General features: G+C 39.3%; 1 pseudogene; it reads right to left on the bottom strand.

Annotated features, from left to right (window-relative positions):
• Positions 1 to 13,319: 13,319 nt before the first annotated feature.
• On the bottom strand, positions 13,320 to 14,256 carry LOC133055089 (olfactory receptor 51Q1-like; annotated as a pseudogene).
• Between the last annotated feature and the right edge of the window lie 9,585 nt (positions 14,257 to 23,841).

Genomic DNA, 23,841 nt, shown 5'->3' with positions numbered 1-23,841 from the left:
CTTTGACTCACTGTTCTCTGAAGACTAATTCAGGGAACCTGGGCAAAATGACAGCTTCATTAATGGGAGCAACTAAGGAAAACCAAGTTAATATAACCAACCTCTATGCTGTTTAGAGGATCATATCACACTATCCATTTGTAGCTGAATTGCATATTATATAATATACATATATTAAACATGTATCTCAATTGTCCAACTGATCTTTGCTGTTTTTGCAGATAACTCATTCTGTTGAATGAACCTACGGTACCCAATATATGATTCTTGGATTTACAGTATGGGCCACCAGTATTTAAATCAAAGCTCATTATTTTTCAATATGTTTTGTATGTATAGGCTTTGATATACTTGGCAAAATCTCGTTCAACTCCAGACATGTATCCAGTATTTTTTTTCTTATGTGGAACTAGTTGCTGAAAATTTTCTCATATGGAACTATTTTCTAGAAAATTGCACCAAGTGAAGCAATAAAACTTACTCTCCTCAGTTTAAAATGACAACTCTAGGGAAAGTACGTCTAATTATATCTAAGTCTGTTCAGTTAAAATTTTGATAAACATTTATTAAATATTATTATTATCACTGTTAATATGTGTGGTAGTGGTGGTTTAGTCGCTAAGTCTTGCCAGACTCCTGCCACCCTATGGACTGTAGTTCATCAGGCTCCTCTCTCCATGGGATTTCCATAGAAAAATTAGGGTTACGGTTAGGATTAGGCAAGAATACTGGATTGGGTAGCCATTTCCTTCTCCAGGGGATTTTCCTGACTCAGGGATCGAACCCAGGTCTCCCACTTTGCAGACAATATCCGTCATTACAGGTGGATTCTTTACCTACTGACTTACCAGTGTATGTACGTATATATATAAATAATATAACAGATACATAACAGATATATAATTCTATTATTATTTTTACCAACATTACTTGACTGGAGACAGAGCTGGTTATATGTGTAAAGTGGGGAGAAAAAGAGAGGATGGAGGCAATGCTGATAAGTAGAAGAAAAAAATGACCTTTTCTAGCTCCAAATATCGATCAAAGTTGATTTTTTTCTCAGTCTAGGCTTTAGGAGAGTAGGTTCATGATTCTATGACCAGTTGAAGAGCCAGGACCTATGACTAAAATGACAAGTTTTTTGTTTTTTTTTTCTGATCCTTTTTTTTTTTTTTCAATTTCTCCTTTATTTATTTATTTTCCAGTGGGTTTTGTCATACATTGATATGAATCAGCCATAGAAATAAATGCTGGAGAGGGTGTGGAGAAAAGGGAACCCTCTTACACTGTTGGTGGGAATGCAAACTAGTACAGCCGCTATGGAAAACAGTGTGGAGATTTCTTAAAAAACTGGAAATAGAACTGCCATATGACCCAGCAATCCCAATTCTGGGCATACACACTGAGGAAACCAGATCTGAAAGAGACACGTGCACCCCAATGTTCATCACAGCACTGTTTATAATAGCCAGGACATGGAAGCAACCTAGATGCCCATCAGCAGATGAATGGATAAGGAAGCTGTGGTACATATACACCATGGAATATTACTCAGCCATTAAAAAGAATTCATTTGAATCAGTTCTAATGAGATGGATGAAACTGGAGCCCATTATACAGAGTGAAGTAAGCCAGAAAGATAAAGAACATTACAGCATACTAACACATATATATGGAATTTAGAAAGATGGTAACGATAACCCTATATGCAAAACAGAAAAAGAGACACAGAAGTACAGAACAGACTTTTGAACTCTGTGGGAGAAGGTGAGGGTGGGATGTTTTGAAAGAACAGCATGTATATTATCTATGGTGAAACAGATCACCAGCCCAGATGGGATGCATGAGACAAGTGCTCGGGCCTGGTGCACTGGGAAGACCCAGAGGAATCCGGGCGAGAGGGAGGTGGGAGGGGGGATCGGGATGGGAAATACGTGTAAATAAAATGACAAGTTTTAAAGTGAACCAAAAACATGTTCTTGTGAACAGAGATAGAGGATGAAATGATAGGATTATGCAAGGGTTTAGGAAGAGTGGAAGTGACCACCAGGTGACTGGTGAGCCGGACCTGGGCAATCAGAGGTGCCTTTTCCCTGTACTTGGACTGTGTCCTCTACTAGAAGCTGCCTCAAGGACACAGCCTCAGAATGATAGTGTGGCTTGAGACCACCTAGACAGTATATATGATTTAATCCAGTTAAGCCCTCTGTAGATGGGTGCAGAGACCTACTTGTTTCACCACATAGGTGCTCTATGTGTGGTGACTTGATGACAGGATGAAGTTTATGGCCCTAACCACTCATGAGGACCTCTGCCTGCCTCTCTGGGGGACTCTGAGCAGTCTGAAGGTGGCCATAGGACACATGAATGCAGGATGGAGAGGGGAGTACCAGCACCATCCCCTGCTCTGGGAAACATACAAACTGAAGCACTGCAAGGAGCTAGTTAGAGGGGCGCTTAGAATCAATCTACCACCTTGTGGAGAAGCACGACCGTGGGGCAGTTGATTACTCAAGAACCCCTTGGGGATGTACACTGCTTGTCCGGCTCTGTGATGATGCTAAAGTTTGGGTGCCTTAGTGATGAGCCCAAATGGGCAAGATAAGCAGTGAGTGAAGAAGCCAGAATAGGCCTTGGGTGGTAAATGTCAGTGGAATAAATGGAAAGGAAAATGAGTGAAAGGAGTACAGAAGACAAAGGAGAAATGGCTAGAAAACTGAAATGAAGCTCAGAAAGGAGTCTAGGGGAAGGTCTCTCTGTCAGTAGGATGCTAAAGGAAGAAAGGAAATCAGGGTGTTCCTCTGGGACTTGAAATCTCTGGAATAAAATTTTAAATTCAAGAAAACAACTTTTCACTGGTGACTAACCCCTATCCAGTCTCAAAAGGAGTTCCTGTGCATGCAAGGTTAGGAGGGTTGAGGTGGGGCTGTTATCTGAGCCAAGCTACACAGGCCCAAACTTCAAGCTCCTTCCAGCACTTGGGGTCTTATCTCTTAGGCACAGAACTTTATGGTCTCTAACAACTCCCCTCCCACGCTTTGCAAATACTCCCCCTCCCTCTACAGTGAATGACCCAGAAGGAAAGACTCTAGGAAAGGGGGAAAGAATAGTCTCTGAGGTCTCAATGTGGTTCAGATGGAAGAGAAACTATGACGAACACTGCCATGGGAACTTCCAAAGTCCTTTAACCATTGGGTTTTAGTCATTTCACTTTTAACTGGAATAAAGCCACTTTAAACAGAGGTTTTTGAAGTTAAAATGAAAAATCATGTTTCTGATTCCCTGGTTCATCACAACAGAGACACTAGCAAAATATATACATTCAAATGTATTCATTTTTTAATATTATCTGTCCTTTTACATTCTATCAATACAGTTTTCAGTGCTACCATAATTTTTTATTGGAGTATAGTTTACAATGTTATGTTAGTTTTTGCTGTACAATGAAGCCAGTCAATTATATGCATACATATATCCCCTCCTGCTTGGACCTCCCTCTCACACCCCCCCTCCCCATCTCATCCATCTAGGAAGCTGAGTTCCCTGTGCTATACAGCAGGTCCCACTAGCTATATTTTTTACACATGGTAGCATATATATGTCAACGCTACCCTCCAAATTCATCTTACTTCCCCTTCCCCAATCCTTGAGAAAGAAGATGTAGTACATATATACAATGGAATATTATTCAGTCATAAGAAGGAATGAAATTGCAGAGATATGGATGCACCTAGAGTCTGACATATATAGCTAAGTAAGTCAGAAAAAGGAAAACAAATATCATATATTAATACATATGTGTAGAATCTAAAAAATGGTACAGATGAACCTATTTGCAGAGCAGGAATTGTGAATGGACTTGTCTAATGTATTCTTTTCCTTAAGCATTATTCCTGTATCTGTTCTCATTATCTCATGCCTCATATCCAAATCTTGATCCGATTGAAGCATTTGCCAGTCCTGACTCAGCAGTTAGTAAAGAGTCAGACATTTTTCAAAGTTTTACTTCTACCAAAGCAAAACTACTCCCTCTTCCAATGATATCTATAAGTAATTCAAGCTTCACTTGGCTCTTTGCTTCCTTCTGTGGAGCCCCAGCTTGCTCAGATTTGGTGCCTCTTCAAGCATTAATATGGCTCAGAATGGATAATCCAGTTATATGTGTGTGTGTGCTAAGTTGTCTCAGTCGTATCCTACTCTTTGTGACCCTATGGACTATAGCCCACCAGGTTCCTCTGTCCATGGGATTCTCCAGGCAAAAATATTGGAGTGTGTTACTGTACCCTCCTCCAGGGGATCTTCCCAACCTAGGGATGAAACCCAAGTCTGTTATGTCTCCTGCATTGGCAGGTGATGTCTTTAACACTAGTGCCATCTGGGAAGCCCCAGTCCAGTTATGACCTCTCTGGCTTTCGAAAATTTATCCTTTCATGGTTCTCCATACATATGCTTCCCAGGTGATGCTAATGGTAAAGAATCTGCCTGCCAATGTAGGAGACACAAGAGAGTTGGGTTCAATCCCTGGGTCGAGAAGATCCCCTGGAGTAGGAAATGGCACCCCACTCTAACATTCTGGCCTGGAAAATTTCATGGAGAGAGGAACGTGGTGGGCTACAGTCCATGGGACCACAAAGAGTCAGACATGACTGAGTGAGGATATACATTTGTTGTCGTTCAGTCACTCAGCCGTGTCCGACTCTTTGCAACCCCATGGACTGCAGCACACCAGGCTTCCCTGTCTTTCACCATTTCCTGAAGCTTGCTCAAACTCATGTCCAATGAACTGATGGTGCCATTCAACCATCTTGCCGTCTGTCGTCCCCTTCTCCTCCTGCCTTCAATCTTTCCATCATCAGGGTCTTTTCTAATGAGTTGGCTCGTCGTTATCAGGTGGCCAAAGTACTGGAGCTTCAGCTTCAGTTGCAGTCTTTCCAATGAGTATCCAGGACTGATTTCCTATAGGATTGACTAAGCTAGTGCAATAGTTTTGAAATCAAATGGTATGGTTTAGAATGCCAGTTTTCACTTTCTGGTTGTGCACTCCAGCAAATCATTTAATCTGTTTGGTCTCTTTGATGTGTTGGATTGCTTTAATGATTAAATACACTAATATGTGTAATGCACCTAATCATTCCTGGCTCATAGTAAATGTTACAGATGTTTTAGTTATTATTATTACTATTACTAGAAATTTTGTGAAAATGGGATCATTTGATATTCAGGATGCAGAGACAACTTGTCTGATCTGTCAAAGAAGCCAAGACTTTTTCAAAACTTGGTTATAAGTACAATTCTTGATAGTAAGTGAGATATTTTAATGGAAAGACTTGCATTCTATTTTTACAAGGATCCTGTGAGAAAATAGGACCTGATGGAGGTTTTAGTTCAATTTATCAGAAGATTTTTTTTTAATGTTTATTTATTTATTTGGCTGCACTGGGTCTAAGCTGCAACACATGGGATCTTCAATCTCCCTTGGGGCATGTGGGATCTTTAGTTGCAGCATACAAAGTCTTAGATGCAGCATGTGGGATCTAGTACCTCCTCAGGGGATCGAACCTGGTTCCTTTGCATTGAGAGCACAGAGTCTCATCCACTGGACCACTAGAGAAGCCCCTATGAGAAGGTTTTTGAGGTTCCCAGACACTGAGTGATATAAGCTGTTAATGCTTAGAAAAGGAAGAACCAAGATTACAGATCTAGTGGTGGCTTTCTTCTGTAGGCCAAAGTGTTCCTGAGAGTAGAATGTTGAATTTGCACGTTTTCATGAGGAATCAGAGGAACTATCTTCTGATGATGTTGGAAGAAACACTTTTTTTTTTTTTGTCTTCTCAAAAACTTCTATCTTCCTTGTGCTCCTCACATATCTAGCATATAGACTTCTTCCAAAAAGCCTGGAAAATTTGTCATGGGTCATGGGTCAGTTGTGTGGGCCAGATTAGACAGACACTCATTTATCAACATTTGTTAAGTGACTTTGAAGTAGAATCTGTGATAGAATATTTGGATATCAATATATATCAATATATATATATATATATATATATATATATATATATATATATATATAGCTATATGACCAGGATCTAGGATTAGACATATAGGGAGGATGAAGTTTTTAAAGGTAGGTATTCAACCCACTCAAGTATTTTTGCCTGGAGAATCCCACAGACAAAAGAGCCTGGAGGGCTACAGTCCATGGGGTCACAATGAATCCAACACAACTGAAGAGACAGCACACATATACACATTCATTCATTCACAAATGTAACTTAAGCACCTGCTTATTATCTAGCACTATGAGGCCAGCATGAGAGATGTGAGTGCTTATGTGTGGGATGGTAGGCACAGAATGATTAATAATTAGAAGTCCATGAGCCTTGGTATTTTAGCAGCCACTATGAGCCACACGTAGCACTATTAGAGTCACTATTAAAAAAAGATTTTTTACATCTTATTTTTACTTAAAAAATCTGGTAATTGGACAAAATCTTTAAGATCATGTAACCAGTAAATAATTGAATCTTTTAAAATTTCCAAGAATACTTTAAATAGTTCTATGATACAAATATAACATAATAGATATACTTCATACACATTAAAAATAAATTGAAAGACCTCTCACTTCTACCTTCATAACTTCCTTAGATAGAATTCCTTCTTTTAATCCCTCTGCCCTTTTTTCTTCACACTTATATACACGTATATAAAAATACTCAAACATGCAGTCTTGTTGGTTGGAGGCAGGAGTTGTGTGTGGCTGTTTCCGTCTTGCTACACTAAGAGCAATGCTGGCTTGTGTGCATTCTTGGGTTAAAATGAATGTAGACTAAGACCCCAAAAGAAGTCCAGTTTTAGTGATGTACTTGTTATCTTTGCTGCCAACAATGGAAAGAAAAGATCCATTTTTTTTTTTTTTTTTTAGCATCTCCCATCAGGAAAAAGAAGTGGGGGAAAAGGACCTTACTTTCTCACCTATCTCCAATCCTCCTTGTATCTGGTCTGCAAGTTCTTCCTTCAGTGGCTCCTGGATGGCCCCAGCTGAGTCAGCAGTTCCGTAAACCACTCCTGCCACCTTGTGGCTTGTAGAGAATTTACAGGTGATTCTTGGAGAAAAACAGAAAATATTTAAGAAGAAAATGCTACAGGCTACCAAACTGATTTAAAAGCAACCATGACAATAATCATTCAGTTCAGTTCAGTCACTCAGTTGTGTCCGACTCTTTGCTAACCCGTGTACTGCAGCACACCAGACTTCCCTGTCCATCACCAAGCTCCCAGAGCTTACTCAAACTCATGCCTATTGAGTAGGTGATGCCATCCAACAATCTCATCTGCTGTAATCCCCTTCTCCTCCTGCCTTCAATCTTACCCAGCATCGGGGCCTTTCAAATGACTCAGTTACTCATATCAGGTGGCCAAAGTACTGGAGTTTCAGCTTCAGCATCAGTCCTTCCAATGCACACCCAGGACTGATCTCATTTAGGATGGACTGGTTGGATCTCCTTGCAGTGCAAGGGTCTCTCAAGAGTCTTCTCCAACACCACAGTTCAAAAGCATCAATTCTTCAGTGCTCAGCTTCCTTTATAGTTCAACTCTCACATCCATACATGACTATTGGAAAAACCATAGCTTTGACTAGACAGACCTTTGTTGGCAAAGTAATGTCTCTGTTTTTGAATTTGCTGTCTAGGTTGATCCTAGCTTTTCTTCCAAAGAGCAAATGTCTTTTAATTTCATGGCTGCAGTCACCATCTGCAGTGATTTTGGACCCCCACCCCCCCAAAAAAAAATAAAGTCTGTCACTGTTTCTACTGTTTCCCCATCTACATGTCATGAAGTGATGGGACCGGATGCCTTGATTTTAGTTTTCTGAATGTTGAGTTTTAAGCCAACTTTTTCACTCTCCTCTTTCACTTTCATCAAAAGGTTCTTAAGTTCTTTCTCACTTTCTGCCATAGGGGTGGTGTCATCTGCATTTCTGAGGTTATTGACATTTCCCCCGACAATCTTGATTCCAGCTCGTGCTTCGTCCAGCCCAGCATTTCTCATGATGTGCTCTGCACGTAAGTTAAATAAGCAGGGTGACAATATACAGCCTTGATGTACTCCTTTCCTGATTTGGAACCAGTCTATTGTTCCATGTCCAGTTCTAACTCTTGCTTCTTGACCTGCATACAGATTTCTCAGAAGGTACGTCAGGTGGTCTGGTATTCCTATCTCTTTAAGACTTTTCTAAAGTTCGTTGTGATCCACACAGTCAAAAGCTTTGGCATAAAAGTAAAGCAAAAGTAGATGTTTTTCTGGAACTCTCTTGCTTTTTCAATGATCCAGCGGATGTTGGCAATTTGATCTCTGGCTCCTCTGCCTTTTCTAAATCCAGCTTGAACATCTGGAAGTTCACAGTCCATGTACTGTTGAAGCCTGGGTTGGAGGATTTTGAGCATTACTTTGCTACCATGAGAGATGAGTGCAATTGTGTGGTAGTTTAAGCATTCTTTAGCATTGCCTTTCTTTGGGATTGGAATGAAAACTGACCTTTTCCAGTCCTGTGGCCACAGATGAGTTTTCCAAATTTGCTGACATATTGAATGCAGCACTTTCACAGCATCATCTTTTAGGATTTGAAATAGCTCAACTGGAATTCCATCACCTCCACTAGCTTTGTTCATAGTGATGCTTCCTAAGGCCCACTTGACTTCACATTCCAGGATGTCTGGCTCTAAGTGAATGATCACACCATCATGGTTATCTGGGTCATGAAGATCTTTTTTTGTATAGTTCTTCCGTGTATTCTTGCCACCTCTTCTTAGTATCTTCTACTTCTGCTAGATCCATACCATTTCTGTCCTTATTGTGCCCATCATTGCATGAAATATTCCCTTGGTATATCTAATTTTCTTGAAGAGATCTCTAGTCTTTCCCATTCTGTTGTTTTCCTCTATTTCTTTGCATTGATCACTGAGGAAGGTGTTCTTATCTCTCCTTGCTATTCTTGGGAACTCTGCATTCAAAAGGGTATATCCTTCCTTTTCTCCTTTGCCTTTTGTGTCTTTTCTTTTCTGAGCTATTTGTAAAGCCTCTTTAGACAATCATTTTGCCTTTTTGCATTTCTTTTTCTTGGGGATGGTCTTGATCACTGCCTCCTATAAATGTCATGAACCTCTGTCCATAGTTCTTCAGACACTCTATCAGATTTAATCCCTTGAATCTATTTGTCACTTCTACTGTATAATCATAAGGGATTTGATTTAGGTCATACATGAATGGTCTGGTAGTTTCCCCTACTTTCTTCAATTTAAGTCTGCATCTGGCAAAAAGGAGTTCAGGTTCTGAGCCATTGTCAGCTCCCAGTCTTGTTTTTGCTGACTTTATAGAGCTTCTCCATCTTTGGCTGCATAGAGTATAATTAATCTGATTTCAGTATTGATCATCTGGTGATGTCCTTGTGTAGGGTCTTCTCTTGTGTTATTGGAAAAGGGTGTTTGCTATGACCAGTGTGTTCTCTTGGCAAAAGTCTGTTAGCCTTTGACCTGCTTTGTTTTGTACTCCAAGGCCAAGTTTGTCTGTCACTCCAGGTATCTCTTGACTTCCTACTTTTGCATTCTAGTCCCCTACGATGAAAAGGACATCTTTTTTGGGTGTTAGTTCTAGAAGGTCTGGTAGGTCTTCATAGAACCATTCAACTTCAACTTCCTCAGCATTACTGGTTGGGACATAGACTTGGATTACTGTGATATTGAGTGGTTTGCCTTGGAAACAAACAGAGATTGTTTTGTCATTTTTGAGATTGCATCCAAGTACTGCATTTCAGACTCTTTTGTTGACTATGAAGGCTACTTAATTTCTTCTAAGGGATTCTTGCCCACGGTAGTAGATATCATGGTCATCTGAATTAAATTCACCCTTTCCAGTCCATTTTAGTTCACTGATTCCTAAAATGTTGATGTTCACTCTTGCCATCTCCTGTTTGACTACTTCCAATTTGCTTTGATTCACGGACTTAACATTCCAGGTTCCTATGCAGTATTGCTCTTTACAGTGTTTGATGTTACTTTCATCATCAATCACATCCACAGCTGGGTGTTGTTTTGGCTCTGTCTCTTCATTCTTTCTGAAGTGATTTCTCCACTGATCTTCAGGAGCATATTGGGCACCTACCAACCTGGGGAGTTCATCTTTCAGTATCTTATCTTTTTGCCTTTTCATACTTATTATTTCTATCACTGACAGTCTCGATCTTTTAAGTAAATCCTAAATTTCAGAGTTTGGATTATTAATGCTATGAGACATCACATAGTTGAAGAACACATCTACCTCTTCTACTAACAAGCCAAGGCAGGAACTGCTTCAGAAAAGTGAGGCAGAAACACACATATTATCTATATAGACTGAAGTGGCAGGAACATCAGGTCAGTGTCATTTTTAGAGAAAATTAAACTCAAATCTCCAGAGGGGTACATTTCTTAATATGTTACTGTTCCATCATTGGGCATTGAGATTTAATGACAGAAAACATCCATTCTACTTTAGTTATTTAATTAGTCAATGAAAATTATTCATTCATTTACTTAACAGAAAGCCCCTATATTTTAATAAGCACTGGTTACCAAGGATCTACCACTGCAAATATGCTTTGCTTCTATGATACTTATATTTTGACAAGGAAGGCAAATTTTAAAAACACAAATGCAATAATAAATAATTACAACTTTAGGCTGATGTCCAAGCTCCTCACAAAGTGCAATTGGATGATAGAACCCAAAATAAGAGAAAGTTTTAGAAAACAAAACTTGAGAAAAAATCTATGGGCTAATTCTTTATTGGAGGAAACAATCTGAAGGCAGTGAAAATGAAAGAGGGAAAAGATAAAAGTATGGAAAAAGAGAAGGCAAGCACAAGGTGCTATATATATTACTAGGTTAGCACAGCTTTGCATGAATTTAAAACTAGCTGCTTGGTAATGAGAGATTTGATTATTATTAAATAATCCAATATAATACAAAATCATTCAATTACAGAACTGAGCAATATTTTATACTGTTTGATCACTTCCTAGCTAGTTCTTTTTCATGTTAGATCTGTACAATATACTATTAAGCCTTGAACAACATGGGATTTAGGGGCATCATCCACTATGCAGTTAAAATCCATGTATAACTTTAAGTCATCTCTACATATCCTCAGTTTCCTATCTATAGATTCAACCAATCCTGGATCATGTAATACTATTATATGTATTTACTGAAACAATTTCATGAATAAGTAGATCCATGCAACTGAAATTTGTGTTGTTCAAGGGTCAACTGCATGTATGGTAGAGGAGCAAAATTTACCATGCCATAATATGTCTCTTTGGCATACAATTTTCTAAGAAACAACAGGCATGAGAGAAATTCTGCAAACCAAGTAGAAGTTCCTATTTTGTAAGAAACATTTACATTTATAAGGGAAAGCTTCATTTGTAAAAGTTATCTCCCTATCTAAGAATGACCAAAATAACCAGAAACTCTTGTCAATGCAGAAGGCAATGACTTAAATCCCCATAACAATCACAACCACAACCTTACTAACCGTGCTTTTTCTGGTAATCTTCTATATTTGACTTTTCCTACTCTCAAAATTCTCTTTCATCTTTAGCTGAGGATGGCATTTAAGTTCAGGGCTTTGGCCACTTCAAAGAGTTGCTCAGTTTTCCTGATCTCTCCCATACATGTAATTAAACTTCCATGTGATTTTTACCTGATAATATGTGTCAAATCAATTTAATTTTTACACCAATGATAAGAACCTGAAGGGAAGAGGAGAATTTCTTCCTCCTTGGTAATTAAAATGAGTCTTTTGATCCAGAGAGAGCAGAAGATGATGAAGTCAAAATCTATGTGATTAAGCCTGAAGAAGATGCTGTGGTTATAATTATGGATGCCAAGAATTAACAATAATTAACAGATAAGAATAGTATCAACAGTATTCTACGGCTCTTAAATAGTTTAAGACCTGTGGAAAATTCTTCAAGAAGTGGGAATACAGACTACCTGATCTGCCTTCTCAGAAATCTGTATGCAGGTCAAGAAGCAACAGTTAGAACCAAACAAGGAACAATAGACTAATTCAAAATTGGGAAAGGAGTATGTTAAGGCTGTATATTGTCACCCTGCTTATTTAACTTATACACAGAGTACATCCTACGAAATGCAGGGCTGGATGAAGCACAAGATGCAGTCAAGATTTCTGGGGAAAACAGCAATAACCTCAGATATACAGATGATATCACCCTATGGCAGAAAGTGAAGAGGAACTAAACAGCCTCTTGATGAAAGTGAAAGAGGAGAGTGAAAAAGTTGGCTTAAAACTCAACATTCAGGAAACTTAGATCATGGCATCGGGTTCCATCACTTCATGACATGTAGATGGGAAACAACGGAAACAATGGCAGACTTTAGTTTCTTGGGCTCCAAAATCACTGTGGATGGTGACTGCAGCCATGAAATTAAAAGACGCTTGCTCCTTGGAAAAAAGCTATGACCAAGCTAGACAGCATATTCAAGCAGAGATGTTAGTTTGCCGACAAAGGTCTGTCTAGTCAAAGCTATGGCTTTTCCAGTAGTCATGTGTGGATGTGAGATTTGGACTATAAAGTAAGCTGAGCACTGAAGAATTGATGCTTTCAAACTGGGATGTTGGAGAAGACTCTTGAGAGTCCCTTGGCCTGCAAGGAGATCAAACTAGTCAATCCTAAAGGAAATCAATTCTGAATATTCATTAGAGAGACTATTGCTAATGCTGAAGCTCCAATATTTTGGCTACCTGATGAGAGGAGCAACTCAGTGAAAAACACCCTGATGTTAGGAAAGATTGAAGGCAGGAGGAGAAGGGGATGACAGAAGTTGAGATGGTTGGATGGCATCACTGACTTAATGAACATGGGTTTTAGCAAGCTCCGGGCACTGGTGAAGGACAGGGAAGCCTGGTGTACTGCAGTCTATGGGGTCACAAGGAGTCGGACAACTGAAAAACAAGAAGAAATTAGCCAGGTAGAATTAAGGACAGAATATGATAGTAAATGTAAGCAAAAAGAAAAAGTGAGAATTATAGTTTTGAAGAACTTAGTATGCAAAAATCTTGTCTAAATCAAGCTGTTATACCACACATAGGTGGTTCAACTTAGTTTAAATTACAAATTCAAGAAGTGAAACATTGTATTTAACTTCCAATCTTGTTTTGTGATTCATACATGACTGGACACTTGGAGCATAATTTTCCAAGTTTCCCAAATGATTTTCTTAAGGAATAATATCAATAAATCACTTCTCAGCACTCTATTGCAACTGTTTACAAGTAAAGAGGTGAAAAATCCCTTGACAGCTATGTTTGTCTTTTATACTGTAGATAATGGGGTTCATCACAGGAGGTGCTAGTACGCAGACATTGGCCATACTGACGTGTACAACTGGAAGGGACTGCTTGGCAAAGCGGTGAGTCATGGACACACCTATCAAGTGCACATAGAGGATGAAAACAGTTAAAATGTGGGACAGACAGTTATTGAGGGCCCGGGGGCTTTCAACCTAGGGAGCAATTCTGAGGACACTTCTCAAGATGAGTGCATAGGACAGCACAATGAGCAAAGGGTCCAGTACCATAATGAGAAGAACTAGAACAAATTCATGCCAATTATTTGTAGTGATGTCAGCACACACCAGGTGAATCATGTCTTGATGGAGGCAGTAGGAGTGGGAGAGATGAGGGGAGCCACAAAAGGGGAGCCTTTTCAACAGGAACAATGCAGGAAGAACAGCCAGAAGACAGCAGCAAATGATAGCTAGATCTATTCTGCAGATTGCCCTCCTGGTGAGGATGGAGAAATAATGGAGGGGGTGGTAAATGGCCACGTAGTGGTCAAAGGACCTGGCCAACAGCACTAAAGGAGAATCCATGGAGGAAGAAGAATTGAATAAAGCAAGCCTCAAAGCTGATCTCTGAGGCATTGAACCAGAGGATCCCCATGACTGCAGGCCAAGTGGTGAGGGTAAGTCCCAGGTCTGTTAGGGCCAACATGGAGAGAAACAAGTGCATGGGCTCATGCAGAGAGGGCTCTGCCCTGATGACAGCCAGTATGATGCTGTTGCCTACGATAGAGATAGTGTCGAGACAACAGAATGGGATGGAAATCCAGGTATGGAAGACCTCAAAGCCAGGGATGCCCATGAGGATGAAGTAGAAGGGGACTTGAGTGGAGTTAGTAACCAGAAACATGACTCAAGGCAGCCACAAGATCAGAGTTCTTCGACCAATCTATGAAAAACGGAAAATATAGAAATAGAGTAAACGTTCTATGACCACTTGAAATCACTATGTAATAGATCATCAAAGAAGACTTGGGGAAGGGAAACAGCAGGGACATAAGTTAACAGATGTTTTATTTTGTTTGCTTGTTTTAGCTCAGAGCTTGTCCTCTCTTCCCTTGTTAGTTTCTTAGTTAAGATCATAAAAGCAATTTTGATTTTTACCCAGGGGAATCTTTATACATCCAGAAAGCAGTTATGCTTTTACAGCAGGAAGGTATAGGAGTGTTTTATGGCTCTTGGAGAAAATACATGTGGAGAAGATTTTACTATAGGTTATCCTTTGATATCACAAAGTTAGAAGATAAATGTCCCTGATGGCAGAGTGGATAGGAATCCACCTGTCAATACAGGGGACATGGTTTTGATCCCTGGTCCAGGAAGAGCCTGCATGCTGTGGAGTAACTAAGCCCAGATGCCACACTTCTGAAGCCAGCACACCTACAGCCTGTGCCCTGCAACAAGAAAAGCCACCTCAGGGAGAAGCCCGCGCACTGCAAGGAAGACTAACCCCCGCTCAAACAGTAGCATCCACTTGCTGCAACTGGCAAAAGCCTGCACAAACCAATGAAGACCCAGTGCAGCCATAAATAAATAAAATAAAAACAAAAACTTGAAACATATATATTTTTTCAAAAAGTTAGAAAGAGAAAAGACTAGTAAATGTAAATATCAATTCAATACACCTATTAATTGTTTGAGCCAACCAAGTCACAAAGAGAGAAAAGAACTGAAGTGAAGAGTGGGGAAAGATAATGCCTGTCTTTAGAACTTAGGGATTTTGAGAAAGAAGAACCTTTAGATGCCATGTGGTATAGGGACTCTGTTGACAGACAGACTGGAAAAGGACCTAGATGAGCAAAGTGGGTAAATCTTGGGTGCCAGATTTTGTCAGAAGATCCTATATTAAAAAAACAAGAAACAAAACTAGCCCAGGAAGCACTTTCTGAAAAAGACTATAACAACAGCTTGAAGTGTCTCTGTAGGAACAGTCTCAGGGCTGGATTAAGTTGAAAGATCCTCTTGGTGCATAAAACAGTTTTTTCCTTTTGACAAACCAGTAGTTTTCGGTAAAGTTTTTAAGTTCATATTGATTGATGTGAAGGGGGAAAGAATCTGCCACCCCCAAATATGCCTCTTTGCCAGAAGAATTATCTTGAACTGCTTAATTTTAAGAAACAGCAGACAGGAAAATCTCTGATAACTGAATAGCAGTTAATTTTCTGAAAGAGATATTTACATTTATAAAGAAGAAATTTATTTGTAAATGTGTCTTGCTCCCCTTTCCAGGAAGAGAAGGGTGAGTAAACCCCTGCAAACTCTTACTAATGGAGTGGACTAGGTCCTAACTCTGTATTAACAACTTTACCCTTGTTCACTGTACTTTTCCTGATAATCTCTCATTAGCAGCCCCACCGGCCAACATCTTTCTTTTTCTTTAGCTTCAGATGGCATTTAAGGTTATGTCTTGTGTTATTTCAAGTAGTTATTCAGTTTGCTTGAGTATTTCCCTTATATACAGGAGGCATACATATTATTAAACTTCTGTTTATTTTCCTCTTCTTTGTACCGTGCTGTGCTTAGGCGCTCAGTCCTGCCTGACTCTGCGACCCCACGGACTGTAGCCCTTCACGCTTCTCTGTCCATGGGGATTCTTCAGGCCAGAATACTGGAGTGGGTTGCCATGCCCTCCTCCAGGGGATCTTTCCAACCCAGGGATCGAACCCAGGTTTCCCTCATTTCAGGCGAATTCTGTACCGTTTGAGCCACCAAGGAAGTCCAAGAATACTGGAGTGGGTAATCTATCCCTTCTCCAGGGGATCTTCTTGACCCAGAAATCAAACCAGGGTCTCCAGCATTGCAGGTGGATTTTTCATGAGCTGAGCTACCAGGGACGCCCTTCCTCCTCTTTATCTGTTTTTTATTATAGGAGCATCCAGCCAGAAATATAGAAGGGGGTAAAGGGAAATTTTGTTTTCCTTCTGTACAGTTGTTTGGGTAAACTATTTCATCAGTGTGTGTTTAATGTTGCAATCTGGCAAAACATCCCTGTTATTTTCCCCAAACTTACATTTGAAGAACTCAAAATATCTTTGTATTTCTGCCCTCCATCAGAAAATGAAAACTGGTATTCAGGAATCCCTCAGCAACTGACAGTCATCATAGGTGTTATATAAATCATTGTGAAGACTGGTACAGTAAGGAAGGAAGAGAAAGCAGGAAAGGATGAAATCCCAGGCTATGGAGAACAGAATCTCTTTCTGCTGATCCATCATTATCCTGCCTCTATACTGATAGCCTCAGAGTCCCAGCACCTTTCCGTCATTCAGAAACCTTCTCCTTGGTGCCCTCTCTCCCCCAAAAAACTTACCCATAGAAAGTTTCCTTCAGTAATTTGTGCCTCGGTGCAATTCCAGTGAATTCTCAGACCATGATCTAGAGCTTCAGATAATGTCTTTTTCAAGCTCCCCCAGCCCCACCCTTCCTTTCTACAGCTCTTTAGTGGTACACATTTCTTTGTTCAGTTCACAGAACAGTTCAGTTCTTGTTCAGCTTCACTTCCTTTCACATCTTTTCAGTATTCTATGACCATGTACCTCACCTGTCTCAGCTTGCCAGTGCCTTCAGCTTTCCATAGAACTTCTCACCCTGCAGAATGAAAGGATTTGTAGAGGTTCCTTCAGGTTCTCAGGGAAGGAGGTAGCATCTTTGTTTGCAGGATCCCATGGAACAGAAACAAGGAAGATTTGTGTGGCTTGGACTGCTCTGGATCACATCTGACAAGGGACAAAAAAATGCACAGAGATTCCAAGCTGATTTTCAGGGAAAACCTGAGCAAAATCAAATCAAAATTGGAAAATAACCAAGCAAATTAACAAATAAAATATTTTGTACAGATAGCTTCTCTAGAGAAGTTTTTGACAGGATTTTTGGAATTCTTTCTAAAGGGAAAAATTATTGGGAGCAAATTTTCTTTACAAAATATTCATCATATGAAACACTGAGCCAGGAACTTCCAGGAATCTTCTCTACTACATATTTTGATTTTATTTGCTTGTCCTAATATTTTTGTTGGTGTTGGGTCTTGAACTGATGTTGGTCTGCTGACTGATGAGGGCTGTGGTTGTTAAAAGTTGGGATGGATTATATTTATCATGATTATTAAGGTCCCTAGGGTTTTGGGGATAGTAAATAATCACTGACTTCAGCTCTTAAGTCACCAGCTGCATTAGCGCCTAACAAGAGGGTCAGCCTGTCTATCCTTTGAAGCTTGGAAGCCAGTCACTGAGTTCTTCTTTCTAGCTATAAAAGTCCTAAATAACTAAAAAAATAAATAAATAAATAAAAACCTATACACTGGAACAATGGAGTGGTATAAGGAAAGGATTTAAGCAATCAGTCTGAAAATCTAATAAATATACTAATTTATCTAAACTCTTCTTCTATCAACAGTCATATTTTAATAAATCACTTTTGCTTTCTTTCAAACAATAGTAATATAAGAAAAAAACATTAATTTCTTTTAAATGTCCTAAATAGCATCTTCCAAAATAAGGCCGTTTCATCCACACTGAAACTCTGTCGCTTTATGTAGCCACCTTCATTTACTATCTTAGACCTTCTGAATAACTTACTGCAGCGTCTACATCAGCACTGGCTGCTTCATCTTGCACTTTCACGTTATAGAAATGATTTCTTTCTTTAAACCTCATTAATCAACCACCACTTGCTTCAAGCTTTTCTTCTGCAACTTCCTCACCTCTCTCAGCCTTGATGAAATTGAAGTGAATTAAGGCCTTGCTCTGGATTTGGTTTTAGCTTAAGGGAATGTCAAAGTTGGTTTGATCTATGTAGGCCATGGAAACTTTGTCCATATCAGCAATAGGGCAGTTTTTCTTTCTCATCATTCTTGTGTTCACTGGAGTAGCACTTTTACTTTCCTTCTAGAACTTTTCTTTTACAAAGTGGCTAATTTTTGGCACAAGAGGACTGCTCTTCAGCCTATCTTGGCTTTTACACACCTCTTTCACTAAGGTTAAACTTTTCTAGATTTTTATTTAAAGTGAGAGATGTGTGACTCTTCTTTTTGCTTAGACAATTAGTGATGACTAAAGTGAAAGTGAAAGTGAAGTCGCTCAGTCGTGTCCGACTCTTTGCGACCCCGTGGACTGTAGCCTACCAGGCTCCTCCATCCATGGGATTCTCCAGGCAAGAATACTGGAGTGGGTTGCCATTTCCTTCTCCAGGGGATCTTCCCGACAGGCTTATTATTTGACCTAATTTCAATGTTGTTGAATCTTAGCGAATAGGGAAGCTCGGTGAGAGGGAGTGAGATGGAGGATCAGCCTGTAGGTGGAGCAGTCAAAATGCTGTTATCAGAACATTTACGGATAATGTTTGTCATCTTATATCAGAGATGGCAGCAGCCCAAAATAATTATAATAGTAACATCAAAGATCATTGATCACAGATCCCCATAGCAAATATAGTAATAATATAAAAGTTTGAAATATGGGGAGAATTACCAAAATGTGATATAGACACGAGCAAATGCTGTGGGGAAAAAATGGTATTAATAGATTTTCTTCATACAGAGTTGCTACGCACTTTCAACTTGCAGATAAACATGATCTTTGAAGTTAAATATAGCAATGCACAAAATGACAAGGTAGTCTGAAAATTTTTTTCCAATAGATAATATGAAGGACTGAAAAATTAAGACTTTGTCTAATACATAACTGATTTGCATTTTTGTAAAGAGTTGAGCCCTGATTCAGATTCTGACCCTTTCTATCAGCTTTGGGACCTTAAGATATTTATATAAACATGCCGTGCTTCAATATCTCAGCTCTCAATATCTCTCCAATTATGAAAGAATTTCACTCTCCCACAGTCAACACATGAGAATTCCAGGCATTCCATGTCTATAACAACACACTGTGTCATTTTCTGTTATTGCAATTTTAGTTGCTCTGGTGTGAATAGAGTGGCATTTTATGATGGCTTTAGTTTGCATTTCCTTAATGATGAATAATTTGATTATGTTTTCATATGCCTCTCAGTCAGTAAGCTACCTTTTTTTTGTGAAAATGTTCAGATCAAAGATTTGTCTGCTTTATTGGATTTTTTAAAAAAAAATTTTGAGTTGCGAGAGTTGTTTACATAATCTGGATGCAAGTTCTTTTTCAAGTGTGTATGTTGTAAAGAATATCTGCCCAATCTCTGAATTGAATTTTCATTTCAACAGTTTTTTGAAGAGCAGAGCAGATGTTAACATTGATGAAACTGAGTTATTGACTATTTTTTCTTTACACCTTTTGTTATTTTGTCATAAAAAAGGTCACAAAGATTTTATCATATATTTTATTCCTGAATATAGAGCCTGAGACACTGGCCTGGACAGGTATTTGGGTGGGAATAAATGTAAAAGGTTTTCTGACTGGCCACTACACTCAAAGACACTGTCCATGGTAGAGGTAAAGGGCAAGTTAATGATCATGTAAAAGGAAACACAGAAATTGGTAGAAAAATGAGTGTAGGAGTGAGAGAACTTTGGGGAAGAGGTAGGTGTGGCACTGCAAGGAAGATGAGCAATTTATAGCTGATGTGGAAGTTGCATGGATAATCTTCATTTATCATATACAACCACTCTAGCAAACTGTGGGTTTATTCTAATGAACAAAGGAAAGGAATAAATGAGGTGGTAGGTGACTGGGATCGGTTTCTTCATAAAGCAGAATTAGTGGGTAAAGTAAGACTGCACCAGGCTTCCTGCAGCAATACCTGTCAGCGGCCGAAGCCTGGAGACTGACTCCTATAAAGTTAGGGCTCTCCAGCCTCAGGTGAGCCCATGGAAGGAGTCAGGAATAAAGGCGAAGGAGAGGAGAGTCATGACGACTCCTGCCCATGGGCCCCCAGCCCCGGGGACTGTTTGTTTCTCCTCCGCTTCTCCCAGGTGGAGCCCTGGGGTTTCACATACACAGAGGAAGGAGCAGGATAAATTCTTCCATGACAGACCCAGCCTGATGCCCCTCAGTGACACTGGTGCCATCCTGCCTACCCTCATCCTTTTTTTAGAACTGATGACCTGGCTTCTCTTTTTAAAAGTTAGCAGCTGCTGGTGAGTCTCCACTGCTGTCCTGTGCCAGGGTCTCAGGGGTGGGTATTAGGGGGTCATAGGAAAAGAAAGGAGAAAATACAGGGAGAAGGGAATGCAGAGATTTCCAAGAAAGCAACGATCCTGGAAGGAGGTGGTCTGCGTTCTCATCCTCACTCCTCTCCTAACACTTAAATGACTTTAGACAGGTTTATTCCCTATGTTGGATCTTGCTTAGTTTTTTCATTTGCAAAATGAAATTTGGGGATCCAGGCTGCCACAGAAGCTCTTTCACTTCTGATATTCAGTGTGTTTGCATAGACCCAGAGCCAGAGAGAGGATCAAGGCTTGCTCACTCTAGAGAAGTGGGGGTGACCATCTGCACTATCATGTTTCTTGGGTCAGAGAGAGAGCGGCTTCTCTCCTCCTGACCATGGTCTCCATGGCCAGGCCAATTCGTTCCTGGCTCCTGTCTGGAATCAGCCTCCAAATGCCATCAGGATGTCACAAGCCCTCAGGTCTCCATAGACTATTCTCTGGTAAAGCTGGCTGTTACATATAGCCTTCCCTTTTCCTCTTATCCACCAAATAGCTATTCACTTAACAGCACACATACTAAGTGCATTTTATGTGCCAGACCAGTTAAACATAGAATCTCCTGCCCTGTACTAATAATACAGGCGCCCCTGTGTCTTCCCTAGCACCCGGGATACACTCTCCCTCCTTCACAGTCCTCTGCCACTCCAGCCACAAGAGGTGTGTTGACAGGAAATTGGCCACTGTGGGAAGGTTCTCCTTGGTTCAAGGGCAAGGTGTTTGATCCATATCCTTGTGCTCAGGGTGGTTCCATCTGCATCTTCTCCTATACATAAGAAACAGCAGTCTCCAGCACAAGCTCATTTTTAAAAATAGGGTATATCAAATTGAAACAGAAGAATATTTAGAACATATAGAAGAGATAGAGGGCTAGCCACACACTGTATAGTGAAAATCTCTCTTTTCAGGAATTTCCTCTTCAGTCTCACCTGTATCTCTTGTGCTATGAATATTGTAAAAGGATTGCCACTAGCCACAACTATGTGCTGTCAAATGGACTTCTGTTTTCCTAGTAGATGTGGAGAAATATCTCTTGATCCCTTAGCATAGAGAATGATCTTTCATTTCCTGGAGAAACTCACTAGAACTTCCTTTCCAGGGAAAATAATCTTAGCCCCATCATGGTCTCTCTATAAAATTCTTATTTCCCACAGATCACACTCCTTGTCTTGCCTATTCTGAAGTGAAAACAAGACTTAATTCTAAACTTCTGGTACAACTAATCAAGATAAGAGGTAAACCCTCGGTCACTCATTCACTTAATTTTTTCATGCAAAAGCAGAGAGGTGCCCGCTATGCATTATACAATGCATGGGGCTCCATGGGTCTAGTTGGTACAAAAAAGTTGGTTAAAATCATGTTATAAACACACATAAAAAAGACTATATATAATGTACAAGTAATATATACATTGTATATAAGATAAACATATGTAAGAATATATGTTCAAGCATACATTTATGCTAACTTATGCCTTTATAGATTCTCATATAAAAGAACAACTGTATACTATATAAAGAATATATATGTAAAGAACAAATATTATATTATATATCATATTACATTATAGAAATAGTGTATATAGGTAAATATGTTATATATGTTATTTATATTTAGATATATTTCTATTTATATATACTTACATAATCATCAGTACATACTATATGTAAGTATATATGTATGTGTATATATATTATACATTATATATATATTTATATACATACATATATAGGATGTATGTGTGTGCTTTTACACTCCAATAGTACTGCAGCAAAGGTATTAAGGAAGTACAGAGAAGAATTTGCTTAGGTCTACACAAAGAAGTCAAGAGAGATTTATTAGAGGAAATATTTGTGCTATCTTAAAGGATCAGCAAATGTTCACTGGTGAAAAATACAAGAGTGGTTTCTGTTAGAAAAGCAAGTTATAAAGCAATATAAAGAATAAAAACAAGAAATTCATACATGGGGAACTGTAGGAAAAAATCAATATGGACTTGTTGACTATAGCAGAAAAAAAAATGAATTTAGAAGGATATCAAAGCAGAAAAGGGGTGGGTAAAGACAGAGTAGTACATCGTACTAGGACTGCCCCCTTTGGATCTAGGTGGTGCAGTGATTAAAAACACACTTATGCACTGGCTGGTCCCACTTTGGACTCATGAAGCTCAAATGTGCCTTTATCACTGCCTGGGTCCGACTACATTGCTCTCATCTTCCTGTTCTCTGTCTCTTCCCCTTGAGCTCATAAACATCTAAACATACTTTTTCCCTAAGAACTGTTTTATTGATACTACATGGCTGTCCACTTCAAGTCACCCTGTGGAAAATATCTGGGAACTGTGATCGTTCAAGCCCAGAAGCAGCTTTGACTACAGCAGAAGGAAGTAGGAATATCAACAAGGTCATAGTCTTTCTGGAGTAGCCGAGGGTGATTTTATTCCCAATCCCTCCTCTGAAGCTTCTCTTCTCAAGGTCAGCTGTAACTTCCACATTTCTCAATCCTTTAGTCATGTCCCAGTCCTTGTGAACCTGAGCCCTTGATAACATCATGTATGAATGGTTAATACCTCTTGAAACTCATACAAGACCACAGTCTCCTGTTGGTTTGCTTTCTAACTGGCTTTTATGTCTCCAAAAGTGGAGACTTTTCTTCTCCAGCTCTAAATTTCAGTTTTCCCCAGGACTCAAAACTAGAAACTTCTCTTTATCCTCACTTCTTTGGTTTCCTCTTCTGTATACTAATACCTCCCAAATGTATATCCCTTCTTCAACTTAGTTCTACTACTGAGTTAGTAAAAATGAATACATGAAAAGCTTCTTGGTGGAAGTGACTATGAGTTAAATTTTGACATGTTTTTAAAATAACTTTGAAATTCCTAGATGCAGAATCTCAGCCTACTGTAAGATATGTGCCTGCAAACCAAAATAAGAGAATTATAGATAATTGATATTTGTCAACATAAAGATCTTAAGTCCTAAGGATGATGTTGTTTGAGGAAGAAAACATACAGCATGGACAGAAAATTGTTGAGGTTGAGGATGACCATATATAAGGTCTCATCAATTAAAAGAGGCCAGCCAAGAAGACTGAGAAGAAATAAAAATATAGAGAAAAACTCATGAAGGTGTGGTACTTTCAAAGAAAGTTTCAATCAGGTAGTAGGATGGTGGAAACAATAGTGAAGTAGAAGATACCAAAGCTGATGATAGTCATGATTCTACTTATAATGGTGAGCATGTTTATGAAACTGAAGAATTAATAACAAGAACTTCCATTTATTGTCAGCTCAGTCCCTGAAGA

This window comes from Dama dama, chromosome 1, assembly GCF_033118175.1.
Source record: "Dama dama isolate Ldn47 chromosome 1, ASM3311817v1, whole genome shotgun sequence".
NCBI classification, from domain to species: domain Eukaryota; kingdom Metazoa; phylum Chordata; class Mammalia; order Artiodactyla; family Cervidae; genus Dama; species Dama dama.
Note: the sequence above shows the minus strand (reverse complement) of the source record. Positions and strands in the feature narration are given on the sequence as shown.